An 18,511-nucleotide genomic window follows, 5' to 3' on the forward strand; every position below is an offset into this window, starting at 1 on the left:
GGAGGTAATGTAACACTGACCACAAAGAATCAAAGGGCACACACATTTTTAAAAATGCACATTAGACAGAGCACCTTGCACACATTCAACAGACCAAAGATATACAATATAGTTTGTTGTTGAGAGAGCGCAAACTGAACAAAATGTATGAGTACACCACAGTTACAGGTAGTATGCACAATTCATAAGAGAAATGCTATGAGTGCTGAGAATATATTCACCTATACTTCGAAATGTGTAGTTAATCTAGAGATTTCATATAGAAGTGGAACTAATGCAGAAATGTGAGAAAATGTATAAACTTATTAGACGTGATTAATCCTGATCCATGTTATGTAGCTGCTAATGGAAGAATGTCATGCTGCAAAGCACAGAACGGAATAGGCCCCATGGCCAGAGCTGAAAGGGTTGTGGGAAAGGGGTTCATTTGCATCAATATGGATTGCACTAATGTTATAATGATTTCGTTTATTAGTTAGAGTTATTTTGCATAGATGTGTTTTCTCATTAAATCAGAATAAGATGCTAACATAGTATTTTAGTTTAAGCCTTGCGAGAAATGTTGTAGGCCTGAAGAGTTCAAAGACTTTTGATTTACACGTACTGGTATGAGCCAAGCTGTGCTGAGAAATAAGTTGCAAACTTCTGTTAGAAGTTTATGAGAATTGGGATCCTAGCTGCAGATGTCTGTCTGCGGGTGCGAGGGGGGATCCAATTAAGCATCGAATGAATAGAGTTTTGTTCAGGAGACTGGTACAGACATGGAGGAGGGTTCAGGAATGTTTGAGGGGTATCGGCGGGCCGGAGAAGAGTCTGAGAAGCAAGGTCAACTCTAACGCACGAGGCCCAAAGGAAGATCATCATGGAAAAAGCCAGAAGCAACACCACGTGAGGAGCGTCTCACGAGGGGCGTCTCAAATGTTATTGTGTTTTGTATTAGGGTCAGCACCCCTGGGTGGAGTTAGAGCAGATGCCTGAGGACCCTTCAGAGAGCGGATGGGTAGGCAGAGAGGGGTCATGACTGGAGATATAGGTTTTCACTTAGAGACTAAGTGTGGGTGATCTTCTCAGGAAGTCATTCACCGCTGACACCTTTTGATAGGTTGGGATTCTGTTAAAGTAGGGATACCATCCAGAGCAGGGTAGGGACAGCCTAACCTGAACCCTTTCCTCCTGCTGTAAATGATGGAGAGATCACAATTCGTGTCTATGCTTGCAGCCCTGTTAATTTTGGAACTAGTCCTAGTTGTGTTCTTTGCTCGCCTGAGGGCCTTTCGAGAGCACATGTTTGTAGTGGTGCCCATATATCTTTTGAATCTCATTTTGAGATGTCTGTATTTGCAATTATCCCTAACTCTGTAATAAACCCTTGAAACTTAGAAGTAGTCTGTGGTTCTTCAGAGTCGAGCCCATTACTGATTGAACTAACCTGGTATTGGATACACTTTCTTTCCTCAATGACAGGCAATAAAGGTTCAGTCGACCAGAACGGGGTTTAGATCTAGAGTGATAAGATAGAGATCAAATCCCGCCCCCGCAGTTGGTAGCAGAGGATGGTTGCCTTCTTGAGGAAGGTGATCTAGGCCAGGTTAGATTACCCCAAGGCCCCTAGAGATCGATGATCGGAGGAACCGCCCGCCGAAGAGGGTCCGGATGACGTAAGACAAGAAAAGCAGCAGTATCGGTTGAGAGTGAGTATAAAGGGTCATGCGTGTTAGATTGCGGTGTTTTTGTGTTGTATCTATGTTGTAATGTGTGGCGGAGTTGAATGCCTGTAGAGTGACTGTGGACAGGTTGTGAGCGCGCGCAACCGGTGCAAATCTTAAGTTCAAAGAGAGCTTAAGTGGTTCGGGTGTATCGGACATCCAGAGTAATTGTCAACCAGTGTGAAGGGGGTCATGAGGTACCATTGATCGCCCGTAGGACCGAGATAGGGGGAACGTAAGAGTGAGTGCGTGAGTAACGGACGCTGGTCGGAAGTTACTGTGTGTAAGCAACCTATCAGAGAGACGATAGACATTTCGTCAGTTGTGGTGACAATTACAGATAGACTGTGGACGTACAGTCAAGAGAAGTGACGGCTTGGTCGGAAGTAGTCATTTTTCGGTGTATGAATGGGACGCATGCATGACCGGGAGACGAGCTGAGAAAGGAGGGGTGCTGCTGCGAAGCGGAGAAGAGTGACGTCAGAGGGTGCCGCGCTGGGATTGGCCGGCCGGAGCAAGACCGCGCTGTGATAGGCCAGTTAGCAAAGCCGCGCTAGGATTGGTGGATTGTCATCAGGAAGTAAACAGAATAGCGAGGCTGGGAATTGTACGATTAATCATGAAATGTTTTAAATGGTTAAGAGCGGCATTTAAAAGAGAGAGGCGGAGATCTTATGAAGGGGAAGAAGCCCCGCCGGAGGGTACGCCGGCTTATTATATGGCGGCAAATGTTGGGTTGCACACAATAATGTGGATTTCAGAGTGGAGTAAGATTACAGAAGGAAATGAGGAACTGACGTTTCCAAAGTACGGGACGTTCAGATTAGAGGTGCTACACCGATTAAAAGCAGTCATGACCTCAATGAGACCTATGCCTAGACCAACCCAGTTTGAAGCTCTTAATGCCTGGATTAGAGCAGCGCACGAGAGGAACCTGAATAGACGACAAGAAAGGGTGAAACGATCGGTAAGAGCAGTGCAGGATGCCAAATGGGATGCGGATGCTAAAAGATGGAGAGTGCATAACATTGAAGTAAACAAACTGTACCCAGTGTTAGAAGTGCCAGGAAACAAAAGCCCATTAGAAGAAGATGATGAGAGCGAGACAGAGGACAGCCTGATAAATAGGTTACTGACAGATAGGCCACCCCCGTACAACAAAGAGACAGGAAATGTTGAGACCAGTGGAGAAGGGGGGCCCAGCATAGGGGAGCATGGACCGCTTCCCATTACAGATTGGGATCCCACTGCAAAGAAGGAACTGTCCCAACCTAGTCCGGTGCAGCAGGTAGTCGGAAGGTTTGTGGTACAAAGGGTGCCAGAAACGGAGTGTGCCACATCCTACGCACTGCCAGATGCCCTGCAAGTACCTGTTACTATAGGCCCTATAGTATCGATTTACGACCCAGAGAGAGCGAGAGGGGAGGAACAGGTACGAATGGACAGGGAGAGAGCAGAGATGGCAAGGAGGAACGATACAATCTGTTCCCCAAGTCAGTTGCCAAGACCAAGGGAGTGGAGCACCCCAGTACGTACAGCAGAAGATCCAACAGGAGATCCGGGGGGCCCTAGATGGCCGATGGATCTGAGGGGATCAGGCCCGAAATCCTTCCAGGAACTAAACGAGTACATGAAGAAATGGGATGAGGCAGTAGAGGCTCACAAGAGCATCATAGCAGCGGAAGCTGGAAGGGAGAGTCAGGATAGCAGGACCCGGACTCACTGCGGGGCTGACGAAAGTAGTCCGGAGTGGGACGGGAAGGGTCAGGACAGTAGCGGAGACACTCGTCATATCAGGAGTGGAGGGAGACCAGACCTGGAAAACAGGAGCCCTGAATGTGGGGGGGTGTCTCGCCCAAATCACAGCGAAGGGGATAGGAGAACGCAGGAGTACAGAAACAGCTTTAAGTGTACCCACTATGCGGCTGACAATAGTGGACAGAACGAGAGTTGCGAGAGGCCTCGCCATCACCCCTGTGATTACGGACATGAACGCAGTCCTGGGGAGATGGGGAGCCGAGAAGGAACTTACCATATACTGAGTGACACTAGGCAACGAGAGAATAGCGACAGGGTGGAGAATGGCCGAGAATCTTACCATGAAGTGAGGGAGGCCAGAGAGAATGGACAAAATGGGATTGGGGGAAACAGGCCCGTGTTTCATCACCTCCCCAGGCAGGATGGCCGAGCATGGGACTTAGAAAGATGGGAACAAGGGAGGACTCTCCTTAACTCCCCCGAGCCTAAGCGTAGGACTCGGAGCTGGGACGGAAGAGAGACCAATGAGCAACCCTAGAAAGACATACTGAGAGCCGAGATAAAAGCCAAGAGACTTGATGTTGCCAGTTTAAAATCAGATCTAGATGACATGGTAGATGGTACCTTGCCCTTGGAGAGAATGGACATGTATGAGCAGGATGAGATACTGTTCATGGCAAAGGACATCACTCGGAAAGCGAGAGCAATGCATGAGAAATTAGTCGAACTGGCAGGAAAATATATGGTAGACCTGTCGAGGACCAAAGCATTACAGGGTAACCATAGGCTACATTATTCAGATCGGGATCTAGATGAGAGAAGAACAATAGGATTGAAAACACACATAAGGGAACTGATCACTGGAATAAGGACGTGGAGGGCACTGGATAAATGGGAAGAAAGATGGTCCAAGAAAGGGACCGTCAGGAGAAGCATGCTTGGGATGACACCAGAGGGAGGACTGCAGAGAATAGAGGCATATCCTTTGCGTGAGGTTGCAAACGGGAACTATGTGCATGTGCCATGGAGTAGGGGGGACTTAGCAGCCTTTACCAACTCCTTCCCTAAATTGAGGGAGAATCCAGTTGAATGGTACAAACAGGTGGAGAGGTTCGTAAAAATCTCCAAAGTACTATGGATAGATCTGAACACCCTGTTTGACATTGTGGTACCAGGAGACTTGTGGACAGCATGTAAGGTTAGTGCTGAGTGGCCCACATCGGAACCAGAGAGGGATGCACGGACCAATGGACCGTCCGAGACAGTCATGGCAAAATATGAGAGGGTGATGACTTGGCTGAAAGACAAGGTGCCAATGCAGGACATAGATTGGGTCAAAATAGATCGAACTAGACAGGAACCCAAAGAGACAGTTCATGAATATTATGAGAGATTGCTGAAGGCGTTTAAACAGTATAGCGGGTTGGACGTAATGGATCCTAAAGACATAGGGCAGTTTGTGTCAAAATTTGTTTTGGGCTTGAGACCGGATATTAGTTTAATGATTCAGCAACACTTGATTTGTTGGCAAAATAAACCTTTGGATGAAATTCTGAGATATGCTAGGTATTGCTGTGATGAGATAGACTCAAAAGCAAAGAAGCTAAAAGAAAAGCTGATGGTGGTGCAGATGCAGTCAGCCGGTAAGGGTGGACAGCAACAACAGCAACAGGGAACATGGACTGGGGGCAGGAAACAGAATAACCAGAATAAGGGCAATGAGGAGAACTCCAACTTTAGACCTAGGATAGACATAGCAGCCTTGAAAAAGACGACTCGGTGCCACCAGTGTAACGAGGTGGGGCATTGGAAACGCGAGTGTCCCTACAACGTTGAAATTGGAGAACAAGAAGTAGAGGAGGAAGAGGTTCAAAGCACTCCAGGAAGAGGGGTAACGCCATACCAGGGAAAGGTGCTCAAAGGGGGGACCCCACCCCCACGAGCCCAGTTCCCTCAGCCACCCAGGATAGGGACAACGGGAAAGACCTATAGACAGATGCCTCTTTTTGTAGGAGGAGAGGAATGCTACTACGTTGATCCCCTAACAGGACAGAGAGTGGAGAGAGAAGACTGTACCCTCGGGGCAGCCTCAGAAGTGGACCAAAGGGGACCCTACGTTGAGGCCGAAGTGGCAGGGTGCCCCACGACATTCTTAGTAGACACAGGAGCCACCCGATCCACAATAAGATCAGCCGCAGTTCCAGGCTTGCCCATGTCTGGAGAGACAATACAAGTGGTGGGGGTCGCAAACAGGAAAATAACCAGCCCATTGACAGAACCAGTGCAGGTGAAAATAGGGAAATACAGCGATGAGCATCAGTTTGTGGTTTGCGATTCTAGTCCTGTATGTCTATTGGGAAGAGACCTTTTGTGCAAATTGAATTGTACAATATACTGCACACCGCAAGGAGTGGAGGTATTGACTAATGATGATGACGCTGACTTCAAAGTCGCAAACTCGAGAATATGTGTGGAGCTGTATCCCACTCTGACAGTGGACGAGCTCCCATGGGATCTAAGAGAGACTGTGGCACCAGAAGTGTGGGATTTCACTGGGGAAGAGATAGGACTAGTCAAGGGAGTGGACCCAGTGAAAATCATAGTGAAACCGCATGCTGAGTTTCCAAGAACACCCCAATATAAATTGACTCCAGAAACGATTGCAGGTATAAAACCTGTGATAGAGTCCATGATTAAGCAGGGAATTCTGAAAGAAATCGTGGGTAGTCCATGTAACTCCCCGATTATGGGTTTGCAGAAACCAAATGGGAAATTCAGAATAGTGCAGGACCTTTGGAAAATTAATAACATAGTCTTCTCATGTTGTCCAGTGGTACCGAATCCATCAGTGATATTGTTTCAGATACCGTTCCAAGCTGAATGGTTCACGGTGATAGACCTGTGCCAGGCTTTCTTTTCGATCCCATTGGACGAAGATAGCCATTTCCTTTTCGCTTTTAAGCTGGAAGGTCGCGTACTCACATGGTGTCGTATCCCACAGGGGTATACAGAGAGCCCATCGATCTTTAACCAGCTTTTGAAGAAAAATCTTGAAAGTCTAGTGCTGCCCCAGAAGTCGGTTCTGGTCCAGTACATAGACGACCTACTTGTGGCGTCAGAAACTGAAGAAGCTTGCAGGGAGGACTCCATTGCTTTGCTAAATCACCTAGCTGTAAATGGGCACAAGGTGTCCCCAGGAAAATTGCAGTACTGCCTGACAGAAGTGCAGTACTTGGGGCACAGAATTGAGAAGGGCAAACGAAAGGTGTCACCCGACAGAATAGAGGCGATAATGAAAATGAACGCGCCTAAAACACAGAGAGAAGTCAGGATGTTCCTAGGGATGGTGGGGTATTGCCGACAGTGGATAGCGAACTTTTCACTGAAAGCAAAACCCTTGCAAAAACTGACGCACAAGGAGGTGAGTGATCCGGTACCATGGGACAAAGACTGTTTGATGGCGTTCCTGCAGCTGAGAGAGGACCTGTGTCGTGCTCCTGCTCTGGGAATGCCTGATTACGATAAAATATTCTTGCTTTACTGTTGTGAAAGAGAGGGTTGTGCTTTGTCAGTCCTGGTCCAAATACATGGGAATGCCCGTAGACCAGTTGCCTACTTTTCGGCTACCTTAGATCCAGTAGCCGCAGCGTTGCCCGGATGTCTCAAATCCGTTGCTGCAACAGGTGTCAGTATCGAACGTTGCGAGAACATAGTGATGGGGCACCAGTTAGAGGTGTATGTGCCACATTCTGTTGAACTGTTAATGACCAGGACCAAAACACAGCATCTGACCAACAGCAGGCTCACGCGCTATGAGCAAGTCATTCTTGCTGCAGAGAACGTGACCCTCAAGAGATGCTCTGTTTTGAACCCTGCTACCTTGATGCCACTTCCAAGTGACATAGATGATGATGTATGTACAGACCATGATTGCCTTGATGTGACTGAACTATGCACCAAACCGAGACCCGACATCGTTGATGAGCCACTGACCGACCCCGATGAAGTCTTCTTTGTCGATGGCTCATGTGTAAGAAACGAAGTTGGGCAGTTGAGAGCAGCTTACGCTGTATGTACAATTACCGGAGTTGTGGAAGCTGGATGCCTGGAAGGAGTACACTCCGCTCAGGTAGCTGAAATTATTGCATTGACGCGTGCCTGCCTGGCAAGCAACCAAATTCGAGTCACCATATACACCGACAGCCAATATGGTTACGGGGTAGTTCATGATTATGGGCAATTATGGTCTCAAAGGGGTTACATGACCTCTTCAGGCTCTCCGATTCGCAATGGAGAGTTTGTACGTCTGCTGTTAGAAGCTTTGCAATGTCCAGCAGGTATTGCAGTTGTAAAATGTACCGCCCACACAAGGAATATGGACTTCGTGTCACAAGGCAATAGATATGCCGACGAAGTCGCCAGATATTGCACAGAACAAGGGTACTCTTTCACAGAGGTGGAAGTGGGTGGAATACATGTCAGAACTGAATTAGCCATGATATTGGAAACTGTAGACACGTGGGACGATTTAAAATGCATGCAAGAAAATGCACCCGATTTTGAAAAGCAAACATGGGAAGCTGCAGGATGTGTGATAGGTGAGGCTCATTTCTGGGTTTCAGCCGATGGAAGGGCAGTGTTACCCAATGAGATGGTGAGCCCTATGGCTAGACAAATCCATGGTCCAGTACATCTAGGGAGAGATGCTATGCTGAGAGTATTCAGACAAACCTGGTACAACCCTAAGTTCAGAGTAGCAGCAGAAGCAGTGTGCCAGCGTTGTGTGACCTGTCAGCAGCTGAACGTAGGAAAAAGAACACCAGTTGCATTGAGTCACATAGGGAGGTCTGGAGGTCCGTTCAATAGGATGCAATTAGACTTTATTGAAATGCCAAGGTGCAACCGCCTTCGTTATGTCCTGGTGGTTGTTTGCATATTTTCCAGATGGGTCGAGGCATACCCTACACGCAGGTGTGACACCCTCACAGTAGCCAAGTTATTGCTTAGGGAACTCATTCCGCGATTCGGGGTACCGGCCTCTTTGGAATCAGATAGGGGAACACATTTCAACAGCGAGCTTGTGAAGATGATTTGTGCGGCCCTGAACATAGACCAGAAATTGCATTGTAGTTATCGACCAGAAGCATCAGGAATTGTGGAGCAGATAAACAGCACCATCAAGTCCCGAATTGCTAAAAAGTGTTCATCAACGTCTTTGAGTTGGCCTGACGCTCTGCCATTGGTCCTTATGAGCATCCGTAGTACCCCAGACAGAAGAACGGGACTATCACCGCACGAGGTGTTAATGGGGAGAGCAATGAGATTGCCGTCTGTACCAACTGCTGCACTGTTAAACATCACAGATGATATGATCCTGGACTATTGTAAGGGGCTGTCTGACGCAATTCATTCTGTGTCCCTTCAGGTGCAGGCTGCCGAGGTTCCGTCGTGCCAGGACCCGTGCCATGACCTGTGTCCTGGAGACTGGGTGCTTATAAAAAAGCACGTGAGAAGAAGCTGCCTAGATGTTCGTTGGCGTGGGCCCTACCAGATCATCCTGATCACGAACACTGCTGTGAAGGTGGGAGGCCTGCCCAACTGGATCCACGCGTCTCATACGCGGAGAGTTCCAGCACCTCTGGAAGAAACAGCTCCTCTCTCGGATGTGAGTCCAGCAGCGGACGGAGAAGCCATAGAGGGGGCCAGCCAAGCTGTAGAGGTGCCAGAAGAAGCTGGGAACGTGTCTGACCAGGCTGAGGACGGTCAGTACAACAGCGAAACAGACGACGCTACAGAAGGAGAAAGTAGCTGGGAGTACGAATCAGACACTGACCAAGCTGAAAGAGAGCGAGAGCAAAGCAGAAGCACAAGGAGCAGAAGGGTAAGGCGTGGAGAAGCCAGTTGGCCGCAAAGAAGGAGTTCAAGCCTGAGGTCAACTCCGGAGAGAACCCTTGCTCCAATATATGAAGACTCTGACCAGGAAGAAGGTGCTCAGGGCTCTGAAGCACCAGATCTGAGAAGGTCAAGAAGAGTACGTGTGCCTAGTAGAAGATACGCCACTCCTGAGTGGACATATCTGGCGACAAATGTCTTGGGAACGAGCGACAGGGAGGATCAGAGCGGTGCTGGTGTCCAGCTCTGAACCCATCATCACCGTGGAAGTACAGCTGTTAGTGCCCGGAGTCGAAGCAGAAGGGTCACTAACGTTCACACTCCCCAACCCTCCCCGCCTAAGCAAGTTAAAGCACATGTTTTTCACCGAATTGCAATTCCCCGACTTTGGAACAAAGATAACAAGCCATGAAGAGCACATTCTTCGTCTGGAAATATTGAATTATGCTGTTCAAGCTGCAGGCCCAAGCCTCATCGTAGATGCTTAAAGACTTTGTAAATAAGCAAGAAAAAGAAGATTACCTAGCTCCTAGGAAGCAGAGAATCTTAGGGACCTTTCCTATAAGTTGACGGAGAAGGGCTAGGGTTGTCTGTGTCAAAACTTAAAGAGACTTTGCAAAAGGAGATTGCCAGCTTCCAATTGTGTGGTTCTAAAGGCTGAAGGAGCAAAAGAGACTGTAAAGGGACGAGAAGAAAAGAACTTTGTGTTGGAATAAAGGGAGAGAATTACACTGTTTGACGAAATGGAAGCCGGTAGCCCGAATCGTAGAGCCAAATGTATAATAGGCACATTAATAGTAGGAGTGATACTTCTAATAGCTTTAATAGTTACTGTATCGTATGTAATGGGACATGAGAGTGAGGCAAGGGTATCAGACGAAAAATCTGTAGTGACACCAAAACCCACTGTTGCTGGTAAGAAAGGAGAGAACATACAGGAGAAAGCGTTATTAGCAGCAGAAGCCCGTAGATTACACATAGATGAGTCCCAAGGCGACTTTAGGTCAAACGCTTATGCCAAACTCTTGTACGAATACGTGGATGCCATGGAGGTTAAGGACTGCTACGTCTGCATGCAATTGCCGGCGTCTGTAGATGAAGGCATTAGATATCATCACCTCCCGCTGACTTATGGCATTACATGTAGCTTATTGCTTAGTATATTTTATGGGAGAGATAGTTTTGAATACTATTTCTCCAATTATGATTCAGTGTTACCAGAAGTCCCAAATTACAAGCAAATGAACAAGTGGGACTACTGGAAGAGTGAAGACAGATTGGCCAAGTTCTTCATTCCTTGGGATCCTTTAGATACTTCACATGCCCGCCGAAATAACCTGACATGCAAAGTGTCAGAAGTCGAGAAGAAGTTTATAGGGCAAGTGGATGATAGATATAGAAGGCAAAAGATTCTGAAAAAATCAGGACAGTGGAAAACAGATTGGACCGAGGAGGAGAAGGCACACAAAAGGAAGGGTAGTAGTGGTCCAATAGCTTTGGATAAAACGCAGAAAGGGAAGTTATGTCTTCACAGAAGCAAAACATACTACGAAAATGTATTCGTGGGGGAAGTCAGTTGTGAACATGCTTTCAGATTAGAATATTACACAAAGGATTTCTTGAAAGGAATGCAAGTGATTCCAAATGTATATTTTGTATGTGGAAGAAATGCCTACGTGAGACTACCTGACAATTGGTATGGATCATGTTACTTGGCAATTGTCTTCCCCAAAATATACCATGCCCAAGACTTAGAGATCATTGAGGGCAAGGCTTCAGGAAGGGGGAGAAGAGACCTAGGAGATGCAGAAATGGTTGGAGATGTATTTGGAGCTGCATTTCCTCTTTTAGGACTGATCCTCAATGATGTCAAAATTAGGAGACTGGCAACAGTCGTAGACAGGTTGTCTGCCAGCACTGCTAGGTCCTTAATGCTGGTGGAAGGAGAGATGCAATCGATAAGGGCCATGGTGCTTCAGAACCGTCTTGCGTTAGACGTCTTGCTAGCAAAAGAAGGCGGAGTCTGTAAGGCGTTGAAGGTCCAGGAATGTTGCACTTACATTCCAGACAATTCAAAGCCCCTGGAGAAAGTTATCATGAACATAACTAACATTCACAAAGAGATCGAAGACCTGACTAAAGTAAATGTTTGGGAAAAAGTGGGCCATGGAATGGGCGAAGTTGGAGGTTGGTTCGCCAACCTAGGAAAGAGCTTTGTATGGTATGTTCTGAAACCTATCATCATAATAGTGATCTGTGTGATCATGTTGTGGGGATTGGTAAGGTCATACCAATGGTATAGATCAAAGAGATTGGAAAGATCCAGGAGAGAACAGCTACAGAGATTAGCTGCAATACAAGACAATCAGTACAGGAGCCTGAGGGCTCTAGAAACGCAGAAACGAGGGCCATTAGCAATTAGTTCAGTTTGAATGTTGGTGATGACCCCTAGAGGTCATCAAAGGGGGGAACTGAGAGAGCGCAAACTGAACAAAATGTATGAGTACACCACAGTTACAGGTAGTATGCACAATTCATAAGAGAAATGCTATGAGTGCTGAGAATATATTCACCTATACTTCGAAATGTGTAGTTAATCTAGAGATTTCATATAGAAGTGGAACTAATGCAGAAATGTGAGAAAATGTATAAACTTATTAGACGTGATTAATCCTGATCCATGTTATGTAGCTGGTAATGGAAGAATGTCATGCTGCAAAGCACAGAACGGAATAGGCCCCATGGCCAGAGCTGAAAGGGTTGTGGGAAAGGGGTTCATTTGCATCAATATGGATTGCACTAATGTTATAATGATTTCGTTTATTAGTTAGAGTTATTTTGCATAGATGTGTTTTCTCATTAAATCAGAATAAGATGCTAACATAGTATTTTAGTTTAAGCCTTGCGAGAAATGTTGTAGGCCTGAAGAGTTCAAAGACTTTTGATTTACACGTACTGGTATGAGCCAAGCTGTGCTGAGAAATAAGTTGCAAACTTCTGTTAGAAGTTTATGAGAATTAGGATCCTAGCTGCAGATGTCTGTCTGCGGGTGCGAGGGGGGATCCAATTAAGCATCGAATGAATAGAGTTTTGTTCAGGAGACTGGTACAGACATGGAGGAGGGTTCAGGAATGTTTGAGGGGTATCGGCGGGCCGGAGAAGAGTCTGAGAAGCAAGGTCAACTCTAACACACGAGGCCCAAAGGAAGATCATCATGGAAAAAGCCAGAAGCAACACCACGTGAGGAGCGTCTCACGAGGGGCGTCTCAAATGTTATTGTGTTTTGTATTAGGGTCAGCACCCCTGGGTGGAGTTAGAGCAGATGCCTGAGGACCCTTCAGAGAGCGGATGGGTAGGCAGAGAGGGGTCATGACTGGAGATATAGGTTTTCACTTAGAGACTAAGTGTGGGTGATCTTCTCAGGAAGTCATTCACCGCTGACACCTTTTGATAGGTTGGGATTCTGTTAAAGTAGGGATACCATCCAGAGCAGGGTAGGGACAGCCTAACCTGAACCCTTTCCTCCTGCTGTAAATGACGGAGAGATCACAATTCGTGTCTATGCTTGCAGCCCTGTTAATTTTGGAACTAGTCCTAGTTGTGTTCTTTGCTCGCCTGAGGGCCTTTCGAGAGCACATGTTTGTAGTGGTGCCCATATATCTTTTGAATCTCATTTTGAGATGTCTGTATTTGCAATTATCCCTAACTCTGTAATAAACCCTTGAAACTTAGAAGTAGTCTGTGGTTCTTCAGAGTCGAGCCCATTACTGATTGAACTAACCTGGTATTGGATACACTTTCTTTCCTCAATGACAGGCAATAAAGGTTCAGTCGACCAGAACGGGGTTTAGATCTAGAGTGATAAGATAGAGATCAAATCCCGCCCCCGCATTGTCACTGTGCTCCCAACAGCACCCACCAGTGATACTTCATGAAACACTGCACACTAACAGCCACCAGAAAGCATTAGATAGAGCTCTTAATAGGAATCCAATACAAACAAGGTAGGCTGTCTACCTACCTACTCACAAGGTACCCACTCGTAAGAACCACCACACATACCTTTTTAGCACCAGCCAGCAACCTAGCTTAATGACGCACAAACGCACATGCAACTCGAAAACCCTGAGATCCTAATGCTTACAGGAAACACCAAACAACCACGATTCAGTGAACAAAATCCCATAACCGGAAACAGGACAAGAAGACTGTGCACCAACAAAACATCAGGAGCTGTACCTGGTTTGCAATGGGAACATCAGAACCAACTGGAAAAGTACAGACTGTCGTGCAAGGCCATAACTATTGCAGAATGTGCAATATACAAATTCCAATATCATAACAAAGCATAACAATTTCAGTCAGAGTTCGTAGACAAATCACAAGTTTATAAAATTCCAGTAACACTTTTATGAAGGACATTTTATTCATCAGGCACACAATAGACTGTAAAGATGTACAAATACACATAATTAACTAAGATGATGTGGATACTTCCAAACGATACCACCCTACAGAGGCAGATTTAACCTGAAATGTATACAATAGTCTTAAATAAATTACCCATTGACCAAGATTTACTGGTGGATCTTCGCTATCAAAGTCGTACCCATATTTGACGATATAGTCTTCCCAGGTCAAAAGAACACAGGATAAAACAAGTTGTATTCTACAAAGGCGCAATGAACATCTAACTACTTTCTCTGCAAGAGTATAAAAGGCATAATTAAAATAGGCCCCTTAAGTACAGGTTTGTTGAATGTCCAGGGAAACCTGTTCCTGATAGGTTTATTGGCTGCTGCATTTCTGACAAAAGAAACAGTGGTTGTGAATACTTTGTGTGTTGTAGCAAAGCAAGAGATACTTTAAGCTTCTGCTTATAGTTGGCGTCCATAATGTATTCTCTTTTGTAATTTATCCTTCTTGCTCAAACTCTCGCTCTAATGTGACTCAAACACTTGAAATCCTTATTTTACAATTGTTCAACTTCTTTTTTTCCTGTGTTTTCATAATTTACAATACTTAACCTTGAATATTCCTGATTTAATCTGTGATAGCTTCCCTTTTACTAACTTCCTTTTCTTTTTTCTTTTTTTCTCTTGCTGTTTCCTACATTTTATTTTCATAATTTTCTTAACCATCCATAACCTGCCGCCCTTTTTTTGTTTCTTCCTACCGAGGTATCCCCAGGACCTGATTTATTCTCTCACCCTTCCTTGTTTGCTAGATCTCACCCTTTAGCCGCGTAATCATTTAGAAAGGAAGTTCTCGATGTTCCTATCATTTTCTTTAGTTTTTTAAGCATATTTCAAAATTATTAGTTCTTCAATTTAAAGTGTCATTTTAGAAATGTTCAGTTTTGAAGTGAAAATTTTTAATTATTGGTGTAACACAATTTTAAGTTTAACTTTAACCCTGGGCGGACAACTACGCTCGCGTAGTTTCAGAAGTTTGCGCTACTTCACACTACGCGAATTGCACGTAGCACAGTGCGAACAAGCGTAGCGTGGCGGTAATTTTTTGCTTGCTCGCGGTCCTCAACATCAAGTTGGCGACCGCGAGCGAACAAAATGACACCCCGGCAAGACTTTTTCCTCGTTCGCGATCAGCAACATCAAGTTGGCGATCACGAGCATGGAAAATAAACCTCCAGGCGAGGTTCTTAACGCGGGGAGGTCAGGTTTCTCCTTGCGGGTGGTCGCGTATGCTCGCGTCCGCTCACAATGAGAAGTTACCAGTCCGCGTTGAGAAAGCTGCCGCTCAATTAAAAATCTACTTGAGCGGCAGAAAACGACAGCTCGCACTGTGCAAGATGTTGTTTTCAATAATTGCACAGTGTGGACAAGCATCCGGCACTGTTCAATCATCGCGAACAGCGCACTACGCAATTCGCGTATGTATTGTATTGTATTGTACACTTGCATAGCGCAAGCTGTCACCCAAAGGGTATCCTGGCGCTTTGACTCCACTAAACCAGGTATGCAGTCACCACATTATACTGTTCTAGGAAAAAGGTAGGTCTTCAAACCTTTTTTAAAAGATGGAAAATCCCTCAAACTCCGCAAAGAAAGGGGGAGGGAGTTCCAGAGTTTGGCGGCTGAGTATCTAAAGGAACGGCCACCCATTCGCAATCTCCGAACTCTCGGGACCATCGCCAAACATGCCGAGGAAGAGCGTAACTGTCTTGCTGAGTGGTACCACGAAAAAAGTTTCTGTTGCAGGACAGGTCCTTGGTCATGCAGTGCCTTAAAGGCCAGGCAAGATGCTTTAAAACAAATTTGGTGCTGAACAGGTAGCCAATGAAGGTCTTTTAGCGCCAGGGAGAAGAAGCTGCGCGTGGCCTCAAAAAAGCAAGCTTCGCTGCCATGTTTTGAATGCGCTGCAGCCTACTAATCAGAGTGCTAGGTGCTCCCAAAAGTAAAGCGTTACAATAGTCAATCCTACTTAGGATAATACCACGCACCACCTCTGGCCTAGCCTGCACTGGAAGCATGGGAAGAATTTTACGCAGAGTGTGTAATAACAGCATACAAGTGGGAATGGTCTTGTTAACAAAGCCATCCATCTGCAGATTGGGCCTAAACATGACTCCCAAATTACGAGCTGAATCCGCCGCCACCACTGTGCCCATAGAGGACGATGGCCAAAAATCAGCCGGTAGAGGGCGCGGGGTACGATCAGATGAACAATACAATACCTCAGTCTTTGAGCCATTAAACTGGAGAGAATTGGTTCTCAACCAGTCAGCCGTAGCAGACATGCATTGCTGAAAAGTCTCCTTAGACACAGCGTCTTCTCCTTCAAGGGAGAAGATGAGCTGTGTGTCGTCAGCATAATTGATCACTGAGATGCCGAAGGACTTAATTAGACTAATCAGAGGGCAAAGGTACAAATTATATAAGAAATTAGCCACTCCAGTGCCAATCCCGCTACCCCAATCTCCTCCAGCCGACTGATAAGGATGGAGTGGCTGACCGTAGCACTACGCCTAGCTCACGTAGCGCTACATCGCAAACTACACCCAGGTTTATTTAACTTACAGACAACTGTAGCTGTTTCACCAGGCTCATGTAATAAAATAATCAAAAATGAAATACATACATGCATATACTCAGAGAGGGGGTTTGGGTCACCCAAAATCATCCTCTGGTCTGTTCAAGTGTCATTCATATTTTTCTTTCTCCCACAATGGCATAGAGCAAGAGTCAATGAGTCAACCCACTTCAGCCATTGTCTCTCTTGCACTTTGAGTGATGGCCTTTTCCTGCTAACATGTGTTCATCCACTTAACAAGCATTGGCTAACAGATAGGATTTGCCTTAGGGACCTAATATGTGTTTAGCCATGCAGCACATTACCCTCGGTGTTGTGCTATCAGGGATTGAAGAGCTATGCAATTACTACACATTGAGTCATGCAGTTTGATTCAGGAATGCATGCTTGCCTCAGGAAACAGAATTAAATCTTGGTTGGTGCAGTGTAGAACAGTGACTTGTGCATTTTTAGTGCTATGAGGTCCGAGTATGTGTGAATATGTACGTTAATATTTAAAATTTGCATTACAGGCAGTATAATATAGACTGCTTCAAAATGAATAAAAACGATTAAGATAAAATGGTGCTTCGAGACTATGGATTTTAGTTTTCCCATACTGTACATAAAGCAATATTTTTGACATAACTGTTCCTTCAACACCTAGTCAGGGATAGTAAGCGCTGTATAAATACAATTTCAATGAAAAGCGCACACTTTACAGCTCAGTATTTAACTATTTGCACTACCACTAAAAAAGAATAAAACTTCGTCATCACAAAGCTTCAAAAGATTCAACCAATTAAAGCCAGTAGGGGTTCATCCTTTATATTTGCAGATTACCCTAAATATTTGCAGACTAACTTATTGCGCACATTTGCATTTCTTTCAGATGATTGTTACCCTGGCAGAAAGGATGATTTAGCTATTTACCCGGAATTGGATCGACAGCATAGTGCCAAAAAAAAAAGTTTTTTATGAATGCTGATTCAAATAAGCGACACATTTCATCCATCAGTAGTGGATGGATTGTGGCTGGAGGGCACAGCACAGAAACAGGTACAGATGGAGGGACTAGGAAGGGGGTTAGAGAAGGAACGAGGTCCAATCAGAGACAGCAATGAAGAGATGCACAGACTTGACTGAAAGATTGGAAGGGTAGGGCATTAACAAAGATAGAGGCAAGGGCAGTGACGGATTTGCTGCAGGAGATAGACAAATGTGTTAGGAGGCAGAAAAAAGAGGGATTCAGAAGAAAGTGAGTGACAGTAGGTAATAAAGGAGTAACTACAATAATTTATAAAGCCATAAGATCAGTAGACATTTTTCTAAATTTTCAGGCATGATAAAGTGTTTGATACAATTGAAAACTTCCCTTTTCTAAAAAAATCAAATATGAAACAGAAGTATCAATGTGAGCGCTGTAGAAGGCCCCTGGATGGAAATGAACACAGCATTGCAGCATTGTTTCAGGTTTCAAAGATTACCGGAGATCACTTGACAAAATGGAGCCCCAACAGGCAGGACAGATGGATTTCCCCTGAATGGCTTGGCAAGAATAAAAAGTATAAGTCACCCAAGGGTGGCAGTAAATGCTTCAAACTGGAGGCACTTTCTGGCTGTCTACCTTGATGAGAGGTATGGGTGGGGAAAGGGCTTGTATGCAGGTGTGTGTGGTCCTCGCAAATGCTGCATGGAGTTTGGGGAGGTGGAAGCTTGTTCCTGCATCACTAAATCTGCTCTACTTCCTGAAAGAGAACGGCGAGGAAGATTGTTACAGAATCCTTTGACAAGTATGTGGACACCAAAACATCATAGCATAACCTTATCCTGCCCTACGCCTGCTAGCTTCCACCCTCACTGTAGCATTAACCCATCGTCCAGCCGCAAGCATGGCTTCAGGCCACGACAGAGCCATTGCACCCCCTCTTTCACATTGCTCACCTCAAAACACGACCAATACACTCTGGATGCTACACTCTTGATGCTACTGTCCCAATGATGTCCACTTCCTGAACACCAATCTTAAAATGCCCATCGGGAAATCGTTCCTGAACTCCCATCCGGTGTAATTTTCTCAAAAGGAGTTGTTTGAATAGCTGCCCTAGCAGATGGAAGTTAAG

The sequence above is a fragment of the Lissotriton vulgaris genome, chromosome 3_2, assembly GCF_964263255.1.
Source record: "Lissotriton vulgaris chromosome 3_2, aLisVul1.2, whole genome shotgun sequence".
In the NCBI taxonomy this organism is placed as follows: domain Eukaryota; kingdom Metazoa; phylum Chordata; class Amphibia; order Caudata; family Salamandridae; genus Lissotriton; species Lissotriton vulgaris.